Source organism: Alosa pseudoharengus, unplaced genomic scaffold (assembly GCF_046254945.1).
Source record: "Alosa pseudoharengus isolate Yale_2024_CS ecotype anadromous, Long Island Sound unplaced genomic scaffold, YU_APseudo_1.1 YU_APseudo_1.1_scf_13, whole genome shotgun sequence".
In the NCBI taxonomy this organism is placed as follows: domain Eukaryota; kingdom Metazoa; phylum Chordata; class Actinopteri; order Clupeiformes; family Clupeidae; genus Alosa; species Alosa pseudoharengus.
This window is the reverse complement of record NW_027468598.1, coordinates 14,360,072-14,373,843: the sequence shown is the minus strand read 5'-3', so window position 1 is coordinate 14,373,843 and position 13,772 is coordinate 14,360,072. Positions and strand designations below refer to the sequence as shown.

General features: G+C 42.7%; 1 protein-coding gene and 1 long non-coding RNA gene across 2 annotated transcripts in view; one reads left to right on the top strand and one right to left on the bottom strand.

Annotated features, from left to right (window-relative positions):
- Positions 1-13,772, top strand: part of lsamp (limbic system associated membrane protein) — a 169,265-nt gene that overhangs the window by 56,907 nt on the left and 98,586 nt on the right. The gene's annotated exons all lie outside the window — the stretch shown is intronic.
- LOC143121131 (uncharacterized) lies at positions 2,121-3,802 on the bottom strand. Its single transcript, XR_012986416.1, has 2 exons — positions 3,223-3,802; positions 2,121-2,709 (listed from the first exon to the last, which is right to left on the bottom strand). It is a non-coding gene; the product is annotated as an uncharacterized LOC143121131 (long non-coding RNA).

Sequence of the window (13,772 nt, the reverse complement as noted above, 5' to 3'; positions counted from 1 at the left end):
AAAGCCCTTCATTTTATTGTCAAATGTATACTTGGAGTTTTTCTTGTGTGTTTACCAACACACATTTTCACCATTTGAATGTGACTGCTGAATGTGTATGATTGTCAGTGGCAGAGTGGGATAATGTCTAGTGCTGGTGTTTGTTAGCCTGTGTGCCATTCCGAACTTAGTCCCGCCCACAACGTTTGAGGTCGGGAAGTTCGGTCTGGCATTGATCAATAGTGGCGCGAGTATGCTCGCCCAAATACTGGCGGGCCAATCAAATGGTCAGGGCGGGCTTTATACGATGATGGACAGATGCTCAACAGTAACGTAATCCACCACGTCACCAAAGAGCGCTTGGGTTGAATTCGTTTACAACAACGATGGCTGCCGCTGGAGAATTGAGATGTGTAGATTCTGCTATCAGGTCTGTTCTAGAAGATATCGACAGCGAATTAATTTTAAAAGAGGAACAGAGTAACGGGATCAAGGCATTTGTTGATAAGAAAGATGTTTTTTGCCGAAGCAACTGAAATGGGCATCACGGCGATGCAACTCGGCGTGCACGACGAGGTGGATATAGCCAGCGGTCGTTGCCAGATCCTTTTTTGAAGCCCGGAATCCTGGCTGCTGAACAACAAGTGGAGGGACATGCTAGGCTCCGATGTTTTTCAAGCCAACGTAATGGGTATCGTCATGGACGAAGTTCATCTAACTTACAAATGGTAAGAGAGTCTAACTGTCTGACTTAGTAAATAACTCCCAATGTCGTGATATGAATCCCATGTTGTAAACATAGTAGCCTAGGTATCGTTGTACGTTCGCTAACTCAGACTTGGTACAATCATAACGTTAGTGTGATTGTAGCGAACTAGCTGTTAAAACATTCTAATGTAGGTTACTGTTTTATTTCTATCAGTGGTCAGGCTGCAAAAGGGCAGAAGGGCATTTGGGTGTTGCTTTATGTACTCAAGCACCATACCCATATTGGTAGGCTAGTCACTGTACCCCTTATAAGTGATGTATTCTTTTTAGATGTCAGTACAGTCATTAAAAAGTACTAAATAATACTACTCATAATTTCTTATTTTTACTGTTACTTATTGGTTGCTTTTTGTACTGCTATATATTCCAGGTACACCTGTGCTGACATTGACCGCTTCTGCTGATCGGGAATCCAGAGCCAGGGTTATGAAACAGCTTCAGATGGACAATCCAATAAATTTGACCCTGAGCCCAAACAGAACAAACATCAGAGTGGGTCTGATTAAAGTACCTGGCCATACACTGGAGTGCCTACACTGGATTGTGAGGGATGTTAGTACAAAGCTTGACCCAGCAGTTAAGACGGTACTTTAATGGAGTCACTAGTTGTCTGCGGAAAGCTTTGTACTGCCATTTTGAGGAACACACCACATCTGTTGATCTAGGACATCTGTGCTGCACTCACTGCCATTCTGTTTGTTCTTGTGAACCTGAAGGTTGTGGGGAGCTAATCCCCAAATATGAACACTTTCAAGGGGAGGTTTCATCACACCACAAACACAGAATAGTCACACCTAAGGGCACACTTTTGATCAGGGAACTGTTACAAACTTACAGGAGTAGTTTACTTCAGGACCATAAAAACATACCACTTTACACAGTCGACACAGCCTGCACTGGTTTTGGAGCTGAACTCATTGATCAGTTTTAGAACAGTGCACACAGATATTTGACCTGGACTTCATTATCCATAATCTCCCTACATACAAGCTGGAACATGCAAAAGAGATACTATGAATTATGCATGAGGTTTTTGATGACATCGAACAGAGTCAAACTAATTTGTTTGATGACTGTGTTGTTCAGGATGACCGTGTTCAGGTTGACATGGATTACACTGGTTACTTTGATGACAAGGATGAGGATGATAAGATACAATCATCCCCAAGTAACTTGGAATCAGGCTTGTCAATGTTGAAGATCTCAGGCTAGCTTCAAATTCAGGCTCAAATTTGTAGCTTCAGGGTCCTGTTGCTGTGCAAATGCCTTTTTTTTTACCTCTGTTACATTAATATTTTTGAATAAAATTAAAATGGTTTATACTTCTCTACTGGTTGGTGATGTTTCTGCATTTAAAGACAAACAATAAGACATTTCAATAAAGATTTTTAATATCTACACATAATAGGTAATGTTTGAAGATATACGCTGAACTTTGAACATACAACCAATAAGAAAACACAAAAATGTTTTCAAGAATGTGGATACTACTAAACTATTATATGAAAACAATTATTTACATTGTCATTTACGAAAACAATATTTACAAATTACCATCACCATTTACATTTCACATTTACTTAATTATTTAAATAGGCACATTTTGCCAGTCCATTATTTTCTCCTGGTAATTCAGCTTTGCCAATAAGTTTCTCTTGAAATTCGGGAATGCATGAGACTGCCTGCCTGGGTGATTTTTGTTGGGAAAGTTGTGTCTCTCTGAAAACGTTTACCAGTGTTAAAACGTCCTGTTCTCGGGCCACATGATGAATGCCAGCCGGCCTTGTCAGCTCCAGCTCTGTGTCCGTTTTGTCCATTAGCTCTTTGACGATGCCAATGGACCTACTGATTCTGGCTGCTGACATTTCTGACATGTTTGGTCCCAATCCTCTCATAAATGATTTGAGAAAATTGTTTAGGTGTTCCAGGTGGAGGACAAGTGGATGGAAAATGGGTGACAACCTGAAATATAAGTGAACACATCAGTGTGAAGAATTACAGTATAGCCTAATAAGTATAACGTGCATTGACAATACATTGGAAAATACAGACTGTTAAATATGGTGACACCAGATGCAATTGCTGAGCAGGTCAGAGAAACACTGCCCACCCCCCACAGAGGTGCAGAGCACAGAAGTGGGGGTTGGATAACATGCTAGTCCATTACAAAATGAAGTTTCTACATATTGACAAAGTGACAGAGGCCAACTTACACATCAGGTACAAGTTTATCCTGGTAACATTTGCTCACACTACACTGAAATTCGGGCTGGCTTCCAGAATACTAGGCATGTCAAAATATGACTAGATGATTTAATCATAGATAGATTTCACGGAAATGAGGAGTGTGGGAATGCACAGTGTTTATCACATTGGACAATAATCACGACTCACTATTAACTCATGTGAAACGTGGCAATCGAGGTTATTCTCATAGTCATATCATAAGAAGTAGAAATGTATTAACAAGCTTACCTCTGTAATGCTTCTTCGCGTTTTTGTACCGGTTGGAGTTGACGGATTGGGGCAGAACTTCTTCAGAGTCCGGGGCGTCTCTGATGCCTCAGATGAACACGGTTCTTCAGGCTGGTCTCCTTCGTTTTCTGTCCATTTTTTAAACACGGGCATGTCGCGTTCCAACCGTGTTATAAAGTTCTGACAGGACCGACAAATGCGATGCGATTTGTTTGCAGTGTTGTGGAGTTGTAATCCTAAACGGATAACTTGATCGTATATGCATTCACCTTTACTGTTTCTCTCAAAAATGAGGTTCGTGTGTTGAAGAACTCCGTGTATCCTTACATTGTTTTTACAACACCTGCGAAAATCGCTTACATTTTCTTCTTCTACCGTGCAGTTGAGTTCTGTTGACATCAACTATGCGTCGCTTAACATACGTCACACACTCCGTTGCTCTGATTGGTTGTAGGTCTATCCAATTGAGTGCAGAGGCATTTTTTTTCCTGGTTCGTTTGAAACACGCCCCATAATCACAGCTCTATGGAGCAGTATCAGACTCAAATTCTGACTAGAATTGAGTATGACTACGTCAGGCTAGGTGTTTGTTAGGTTGAGAGTTCGAATCCTGCTAGAGCTTTAGGCTCAAGATGCACATGCTATTGGTTATTGAAGATTCACACTATTGAACAGCACCTGAATGACATCAGACAATTAACATTCACACTCATTAGTTGCCAAGAATCAGAATGCCGACACACTCTATGACATATAGGGGAACTTCTTTGTTTACTATTTTTCCTTCATCATTAAGTCTATCATATTTATATTTCATCCATTACTGTTCTTCTCTATAAATGTCTAATTGCCCCAGAATATCCAAAAGTTTTCAGGTGTATTTTTTCAGGAAAGCCCTTCATTTTATTGTCAAATATATACTTGGAGTTTTTCTTGTGTGTTTACCAACACACATTTTCACCATGTGAATGTGACTACCCAATATGTAGGATTGTCAGTGGCTCAGTGGTATAATGCCTAGTGCTGGTGTTTGTTAGGTTGAGAGTTCGAATCCTGCTAGAGCTTTAGGCTCAAGATGCACATGCTATTGGTTATTGAAGAGTCACACCATTGAACAGCACCTGAATGACATCAGGCAATCAACATTCACACTCATTAGTTGCCAAGAATCAGAATGCCGACACTCAAAGACATATAGGGGAACTTCTTTGTTTACTATTTTTCCTTCATCATTAAGTCTATCATATTTATATTTCATCCATTACTGTTCTTCTCTACAAATGTCTAATTGTCCCAGAATTTCCAAACGTTTTCAGGTGTTCTCTTTCAGGAACTCCCTTCATTTTATTGTCAAATGTATACTTGGAGTTTTTCTTGTGTGTTTACCAATACACATTTTCACCATGTGAATGTGACTGGCAAAGATGTAGGATTGACAGTGGCTTAGTGGGATAATGCCTTGTACTGGTCATCCTTATGTTGAGTGTTCAAATCCCACCTGAAGCATTAGTGTTAAAATACTGTTGGGTTGTGGAGGTTAGCATACTAGAATAGAATGCTGTTGGGTTGTGGAGGTTAGCACACTATAACATTACAGCATTACAGCTACTTGTCAATATGGACTTGTAGTGCAAGGCAAGTATAACTGTATAATTATACGCTGTTTATCTTATTGACTCCGACACAGAACCCACCACCACAAATACAATTCAATTCTGTGGGAAACACTGCCTTCCATTATCAAACCCTTCATCTTATCCACAACAAATAAATAGTCCTGTAGAATCAAGTATTGTTAGAATACTGTTGGGTTGTGGAGGTTAGCACACTATAATGTTACAGCACAGGGTAATCCTAATTTTATGCATCAAATTTATTCCAATCCAACTCAAAAGTTTTGAACGACACAAAGTGAAGGTTTTATCCAGATCAAAACCAAGAATAGATTATGTGATCTAATCCAATTTCAGGATCCTTGTTTCCCTTTGAACAACCCATTTTCAAGATTTGATCCAATCCGATAGCTGAAATCCGGTAACTGAAATCCGATAACCGAAATCCGATCACGTTTCTTTTGAACAATTGTGCCCAAACAATCAAAGCATATGTAAAACTAAAAAGCTATGCCATCATGTTCGTTTTGCTCGGACCCCGTAAATCACCGCTTGCGGTTATATTTGGGGGCCTAGCAGCGAAGCTGCGAAGGCACCCATTGTTTTAGTAGTTTTTCCTATTATTATTATTATTATTATTATTATTACACTTCTGCCATTGGAGTCTATGGCAGCCCATAGAACGCCTGGCTAAAAAGTGCAGATTTTTTGGCAGAAAGTTTCGGGACACTCCACTGACCACTCACACTCATTTACGGACCTCTAAACCCAGCCGTCTAGCGCCACCAACAGGTCAAAGTTTGGCTGAAAGTTGAAAAGCTGGGTTGAAAGGTATTTGCAAGTCATTATTATTATGAAATTTAGCGCCCTGATTCAGGACCGTCCCATGATCACTCTCACGAATTTACAAAGCTCTATGCCGAACACTCTAGCGCCACCAATAGGTCGAATCTGGACTCACATTTACGCATGTAACAATTGAACGGTGTGTTCGATTTTCACAAATTAAGCACCGTTGGAATCCCTGGACTGACTTGAGTTGATTGACCCCTATTACATCACTTTTGGCCATACTGGACCTCCGCCATATTGGATTTAGTCCAAACTCTACGAAAAGTTTCAGCGGTTACAAATTTCCTCAGATTTTCACGAAACTTGTTGGAGATGATCTTCTGCCCGAGCCGCACAAACGATACTGGTCAGATTTTTCAATTTCATTTTTGTTTGCCCGTGACAGCCAATCAAATATGGTGACGAGGACGCCAAACAGGAAGTGGACAAACATCTAGGTGACGCTTTGAGATAACATAACAAAACTCAAGACCATTAGTCAGGACACTGTCCCAATCACTCACACCAAATTTCATGCATATACATTGAACACACTAGCGCCACCACCAGTTTAATGCTGCACATGCGTTTATGCGCGTGATCCTTGACTCTTTTGTCTGATTTTCACAATTGAGGTAGCGTCTGAATCCTTGGACCATCCCGAGTTCATCGACTCCTATCCCGTCACTTTCTGCCATATTGGACCATCGCCATATTGGAATTGGTCTAAACTCTACGAAAAGTTTCAGCGGTCACAAATTTCATTTGATTTTCACAGAACTTGGCAGAGATGATCTTCAGACCGAGCCGCACAAACGATACTTGTCAGATTTTTCAGATTCCACTTTATTGGCCTATGGCAGCCAATCAAATATGGCCATGAAGCCGCAAAACAGGAAGTGGGCTAACATCTCGGAGACGCTTTAATGTATGAAGTCCAAACTGGGTACAGGGACTTTGTATCTGATTGTGAGGACACAGCAGGAAATTGGCATCATTTGGCCTCTATAGGGGGTGCTGTAATACAGGAAGTGAGCTTGTATCTCAGCAACGCTTTGGTGTACAAACTCCAAACTTAGTATAAGGACCTGTTACCTGATTATGATGATGCACTAGGAAATTGGAATCATTTGGCCTCTACAGGGGGCGCTGTAATACAGGAAGTGAGCTCGTATCTCAGCAACACTTTGGTGTATGAAGTCCAAACTTGGTAGAGGGACATGGTAGCTGATTGTGAGACCGCACAAAGACATTGGTGTAATTTGGCCTCTTGCTCTAAGAGCTTGCTCATGCCGTGGCAACGCCATTTCTGCTATAGCGCTCTGCTAGGCCCCCGCATTGCTGCTTGCAGCTATATTTATTATTATTATTACACTTCTGCCATTGGAGTCTATGGCAGCCCATAGAACGCCTGGCTAAAAAGTTCAGTTTTTTTGCCAGAAAGTTTCGGGACACTCCACTGACCACTAACGCTAATTTACAGATCTCTAAACCCAGCCATCTAGCGCCACCAACAGGTCAAAGTTTGGCCGAAAGTTGAAAAGCTGGGTTGAAAGGTATTTGCAAGTCATTATTATTATGAAATTTAGCGCCCTGATTCAGGACCGTCCCATGATCACTCTCACCAATTTACAGAACCCTATGCCGAACACTCTAGCGCCACCAATGGGTCGAATCTGGACTCACATTCACGCATGTAACAATTGAACGGTGTGTTCGATTTTCACAAATCAAGCACCGTTGGAATCCCTGGAATGACTTGAGTTGAATGACCCCTACTACGTCACTTACCGCCATACTGGACCTCCGCCATATTGGATTTAGTCCAAACTCTACGAAAAGTTTCAGCGGTTACAAATTTCCTCAGATTTTCACGAAACTTGTTAGAGATGATCTTCTGCCCGGGCCGCACAAACGATACTGGTCAGATTTTTCAATTTCATTTTTATTTGCCCGTGACAGCCAATCAAATATTGTGACGAAGCCGCCAAACAGGAAGTGGACAAACATCTAGGTGACGCTTTGAGTTAATGTAACAAAACTCGAGACCATTAGTCAGGACACTGTCCCAATCACTCACACCAATTTTCGTGCATATACATTGAACACACTAGCGCCACCACCAGTTCAATGCTGGACATGCGTTCATGCGCGTGATCCTTGACTCTTTTGTCTGATTTTCACAATTGAGGTAGTGTCTGAATCCGTGGACCATACAGAGTTCATCGACCCCTAACCTATCACTTTCCGCAATATTGGACCTCCGCCATATTGGATTTAGTCCAAACTCTACGAAAAGTTTCAGCGGTTACAAATTTCATCCGATTTTCACAGAACTTGTCGGAGATGATCTTCAGACCGAGCCGCACAAACGATACTTGTCAGATTTTTTAATTTCATTTTTGTTTGCCCGTGACAGCCAATCAAATATGGCGATGAAGCCACCAAACAGGAAGTGGGCTAACATCTCGGCTATGCTTTAATGTATGAAGTCCAAACTTGGTACAGGGACTTGGTATCTGATAGTGAGGACGCACTAGGAAATTGGCATCATGTGGCCTCTATAGGGGGCGCTGTAATACAGGAAGTGAGCTTGTATCTCAGCAACGCTTTGGTGTACAAACTCCAAACTTAGTATAAGGACCTGTTACCTGATTATGATGATGCACTAGGAAATTGGAATCATTTGGCCTCTATAGGGGGCGCTGTAATACAGGAAGTGAGCTCGTATCTCAGCAACACTTCGGTGTATGAAGTCCAAACTTGGTACAGGGACATATTAGCTGATTGTGAGGACATGAAGGAAAGTGGTCTCATTTGGCCTCTAGGGGTGCTGTAATAATGAAAGTGAGCTCACATCTCAGCAACACTTTGGTGTATGAAGTCCAAACTTGGTAGAGGGACATGGTAGCTGATTGTGAGACCGCACAAAGACATTGGTGTAATTTGGCCTCTTGCTGTAAGTGCTTGCTCATGCCGTGGCAACGCCATTTCTGCTATAGCGCTCTGCTAGGCCCCCGCATTGCTGCTTGCAGCTATATTTATTATTACACATCTGCCATTGGAGTCTATGGCAGCCCATAGAACGCCTGGCTAAAAAGTGCAGATTTTTTGGCAGAAAGTTTCAGGACACTCCACTGACCACTCACGCTCATTTACGGATCTCTAAACCCAGCCGTCTAGCGCCACCAACGGGTCGAAATTTGGCCGAAAATAGAACCGCTGGGTCTAAAGTTATGAAATTCGGCGCACTGATTCAGAACCGTCCCATGATCACTCTCACCAATTTACAGAACTCTATGCCCAACACTCTAGCGCCACCAATGGGTCGAACCTGGATTGCATTCACGCATGTGACCATTGAATGGTGGGTCCGATTTTCACAAATCAGGCACCGTTGTAATCCCTGGACCGACCTGAGTTCAATGACTCCTATTACGTCACTTTCCGCCATATTGGACCTCCGCCATATTGGATTTAGTCCAAACTCTACGAAAAGTTTCAGCGTTCACAAATTTCATCCGATTTTCACGGAACTTGGGGGAGATGATCTTCTGCCCGAGCCGCACAAACGATACTTGTCAGATTTTTCAATTTCATTTTTATTTGCCCGTGACAGCCAATCAAATATGGTGATGAACCCGCCAAACAGGAAGTGGACTAACATCTCCGTGACGCTTTGAGTTAACATAACAAAACTCGATACCATTAGTCAGGACACTGTCCCAATCACTCACAGCAATTTATATGCATATACATTGAACACTCTAGCGCCACCACCAGTTCAATGCTGGACATGCGTTCATGCGCGTGATCCTTGACTCTTTTATCTGATTTTCACAATTGAGGTAGCGTCTGAATCCTTGGACCATACAGAGTTCATCGACCCCTATCCTATCACTTTCCGCCATATTGGACCTCCGCCATATTGGATTTAGTCCAAACTCTACGAAAAAATTCAGCGGTTACAAATTTCATCCGATTTTCACAGAACTTGTCGGAGATGATCTTCAGACCGATCCGCACAAACGATACTTGTCAGATCTTTTAATTTCTTTTTTGTTTGCCCGTGACAGCCAATCAAATATGGCGATTAAGCTACTAAACAGGAAGTGGGCTAACATCTCGGCTATGCTTTAATGTATGAAGTCCAAACTTGGTACAGGGACTTGGTATCTGATTGTGATGACGCACTAGGAAATTGGAATAATTTGGCCTCTATAGGGGGCGCTGCAATACAGGAAGTGAGCTCCTATCTTAGCAGCGCTTTGATGTATGAAGTCCAAACTTGGTACAGGGACTTGGAACCTGATTGTGAGGACACAGTAGGAAATTGGCATCATTAAGCCTCTATAGGGGGCGCTGTAATACAGGAAGTGGGCTCATATCTCAGCAACGCTTCATTGTATGAAGTCCAAACTTGATACATGGACATATTAGCTGATTGTGATGACTCAATAGGAGATTGGCATCATTTGGCCTCTATAGGGGGCGCTGCAATACAGGAAGTGAGCTTGTATCTCAGCAACGCTTTGGTGTACAAAGTCCAAACTTAATACAGAGACAAAGTAGCTGATTGTGAGGACATGCAAGGAAAGTGGTCTCATTTGGCCTCTAGGGGTGCTGTAATAAACAAATTGAGCTCACATCTCAGCAACTCTTTGGTGTATGAAGTCCAGGGACATGGTAGCTGATTGTGAGAACGCACAAGGACTTTGGTGTAATTTTCGCCTCTAGGGGCACTATAACAAAGTAAATGAGCTTATTTCTCAGCCATTCTTTATCCAATTGCAATCAAACTTGCTGTGAGTGCTTGCTCATGCCATGGCAACGCCATTCCTGCTATAGCGCACTGCTTGGCCCCCACATTGCTGCCTGCAGCTATATTTGGGGGCCAAGCAGCGAAGCTGCGAAGGCACCCATTGAGTTACTAGCTTTTCCTATTATTACACTTCTGCCATTGGAGTCTATGGCAGCCCATAGAACGCCTGGCTAAAAAGTGCAGATTTTTTGGCAGAAAGTTTCGGGACACTCCACTGACCATTCACACTCATTTACGGACCTCTAAACCCAGCCATCTAGCGCCACCAACAGGTCAAAATCTGGCCGAAAATTGAACCGCTGGGTCTAAAGTTATGAAATTTGGCACACTGATTCAGCACTGTCCCATGATCACTCTCAACAATTTCCAGAACTCTATGCCCAACACTCTAGCGCCACCAATGGGTCGAACCTGGATTGCATTCACGCATGTGACCATTGAAAGGTGCGTCCGATTTTCACATATCAGGCACCGTTGGAATCCCTGGACCGACTTAAGTTCAATGACCCCTATTACGTCACTTTCTGCCATATTGGACCTCCGCCATATTGGATTTAGTCCAAACTCTACGAAAAGTTTCAGCGGTCAGAAATTTCATCCGATTTTCATGGAACTTGGCGGAGATGATCTTCTCCCCGAGCCGCACAAACGATACTTGTCAGATTTTTCAATTTCATTTTTGTTTGCCCGTGACAGCCAATCAAATATGGTGATGAAGCCGCCAAACAGGAAGTGGACAAACATCTAGGTGACACTTTGAGTTAACACAGCAAAACTTGATAACATTAGTCAGGACACTTTCTCAATCACTCACAGTAATTTTTATGTATATACATTGAACGCTATAGCGCCACCACCAGTTCAATGTTGGACATGCAATCATGCGTGTGATCCTTGACTCTTTTGTCTGATTTTCACAATTGAGGTAGCATCTGAATCCTTGGACCATCCCGAGTTCATCGACCCCTATCCCATCACTTTCCGCCATATTGGACCTCCGCCATATTGGATTTAATACAAACTCTATGAAAATATTCAGCGGTTACAAATTTCATCCGATTTTCAAGGAACTTGGCGGAGATGATTTTCTGACCGAGCCACACAAACGATACTTGCCAGATTTTTCAATTTCAAGTTTGTTTGCCCGTGACAGCCAATCAAATATGGTGACGAAGCCGCCAAACAGGAAGTGGACTAACATATCGAAGACGCTTTGAGTTAATATAACAAAACTCGATACTATTAGTCAGGACACTGTCCCAATCACTCACAGCAATTCTTATGCATATACATTGAACGCTCTAGCGCCACCTGCAGTTCAATGTTGGACATGCGTTCATGCGCGTGATTCTTGACTCTTTTGTCTGATTTTCACAATTGAGGTAGCGTCTGAATCCTTGGACGATCCCGAGTTCATCGACCCCTATCCCGTCACTTTCCATCATATTGGACCTCCGCCATATTGGATTTAGTCCAAACTCTACGAAAAGTTTCAGCGGTTACAAATTTCATCTGATTTTCACGGAACTTGGCGGAGATGATCTTCAGACCGAGCCGCACAAACCATACTTGTCAGATTTTTCAAATTCCACTTTATTGGCCCATGACAGCCAATCAAATATGGCGATAAAGCCGCAAAACAGGAAGTGGGCTAACATCTCGGAGACGCTTTCATGTATGAAGTCCAAACTTGGTACAGGGACTTTGTATCTGATTGTGAGGACACGGGAAGAAATTGGCATCATTTGGCCTCCATAGGGGGCGCTGTAATACAGGAAGTGAGCTTGTATCTCAGCAACACTTCGGTGTATGAAGTCCAAACTTGGTACAGGGACATATTAGCTGATTGTGAGGACATGAAGGAAAGTGGTCTCATTTGGCCTCTAGGGGTGCTGTAATAAAGAAAGTGAGCTCACATCTCAGCAACACTTTGGTGTATGAAGTCCAAACTTGGTAGAGGGACATGGTAGCTGATTGTGAAGACATGCAAGGAAAGTGGTTTCATTTGGCCTCTAGGGGTGCTGTAATAAAGAAAGTGAGCTCACATCTCAGCAACACTTTGGTGTATGAAGTCCAAACTTGGTACAGGGACATATTAGCTGATTATGAAGACATGGAAGGAAAGTGGTTTCATTTGGCCTCTAGGGGTGCTGTAATAAAGAAAGTGAGCTCACATCTCAGCAACACTTTGGTGTATGAAGTCCAAACTTGGTAGAGGGACATGGTAGCTGATTGTGAGAATGCACAAGGACATTGGTGTAATTTGGCTTCTTGCTGTGAGTGCTTGCTCATGCCATGGCAACGCCATTCCTGCTATAGCGCACTGCTTGGCCCCCACATTGCTGCTTGCAGCTATATTTGGGGGCCTAGCAGCGAAGCTGCGAAGGCACCCATTGTTTTAGTAGTTTTTCCTATTATTATTATTATTATTATTACACTTCTGCCATTGGAGTCTATGGCAGCCCATAGAACGCCTGGCTAAAAAGTTCAGATTTTTTCGTCGAAAGTTTCGGGACACTCCACTGACCACTCACACTCATTTACGGACCTCTAAACCCAGCCGTCTAGCGCCACCAACAGGTCAAAGTTTGGCTGAAAGTTGAAAAGCTGGGTTGAAAGGTATTTGCAAGTCATTATTATTATGAAATTTAGCGCCCTGATTCAGGACCGTCCCATGATCACTCTCACGAATTTACAAAGCTCTATGCCGAACACTCTAGCGCCACCAATAGGTCGAATCTGGACTCACATTTACGCATGTAACAATTGAACGGTGTGTTCGATTTTCACAAATTAAGCACCGTTGGAATCCCTGGACTGACTTGAGTTGATTGACCCCTATTACGTCACTTTTGGCCATACTGGACCTCCGCCATATTGGATTTAGTCCAAACTCTACGAAAAGTTTCAGCGGTTACAAATTTCCTCAGATTTTCACGAAACTTGTTGGAGATGATCTTCTGCCCGAGCCGCACAAACGATACTGGTCAGATTTTTCAATTTCATTTTTGTTTGCCCGTGACAGCCAATCAAATATGGTGACGAGGACGCCAAACAGGAAGTGGACAAACATCTAGGTGATGCTTTGAGTTAACATAACAAAACTCGAGACCATTAGTCGGGACACTGTCCCAATCACTCACACCAATTTTCATGCATATACATTGAACACAGTAGCGCCACCACCAGTTTAATGCTGCACATGCGTTCATGCGCGTGATCCTTGACTCTTTTGTCTGATTTTCACAATTGAGGTAGCATCTGAATCCTTGGACCATCCCGAG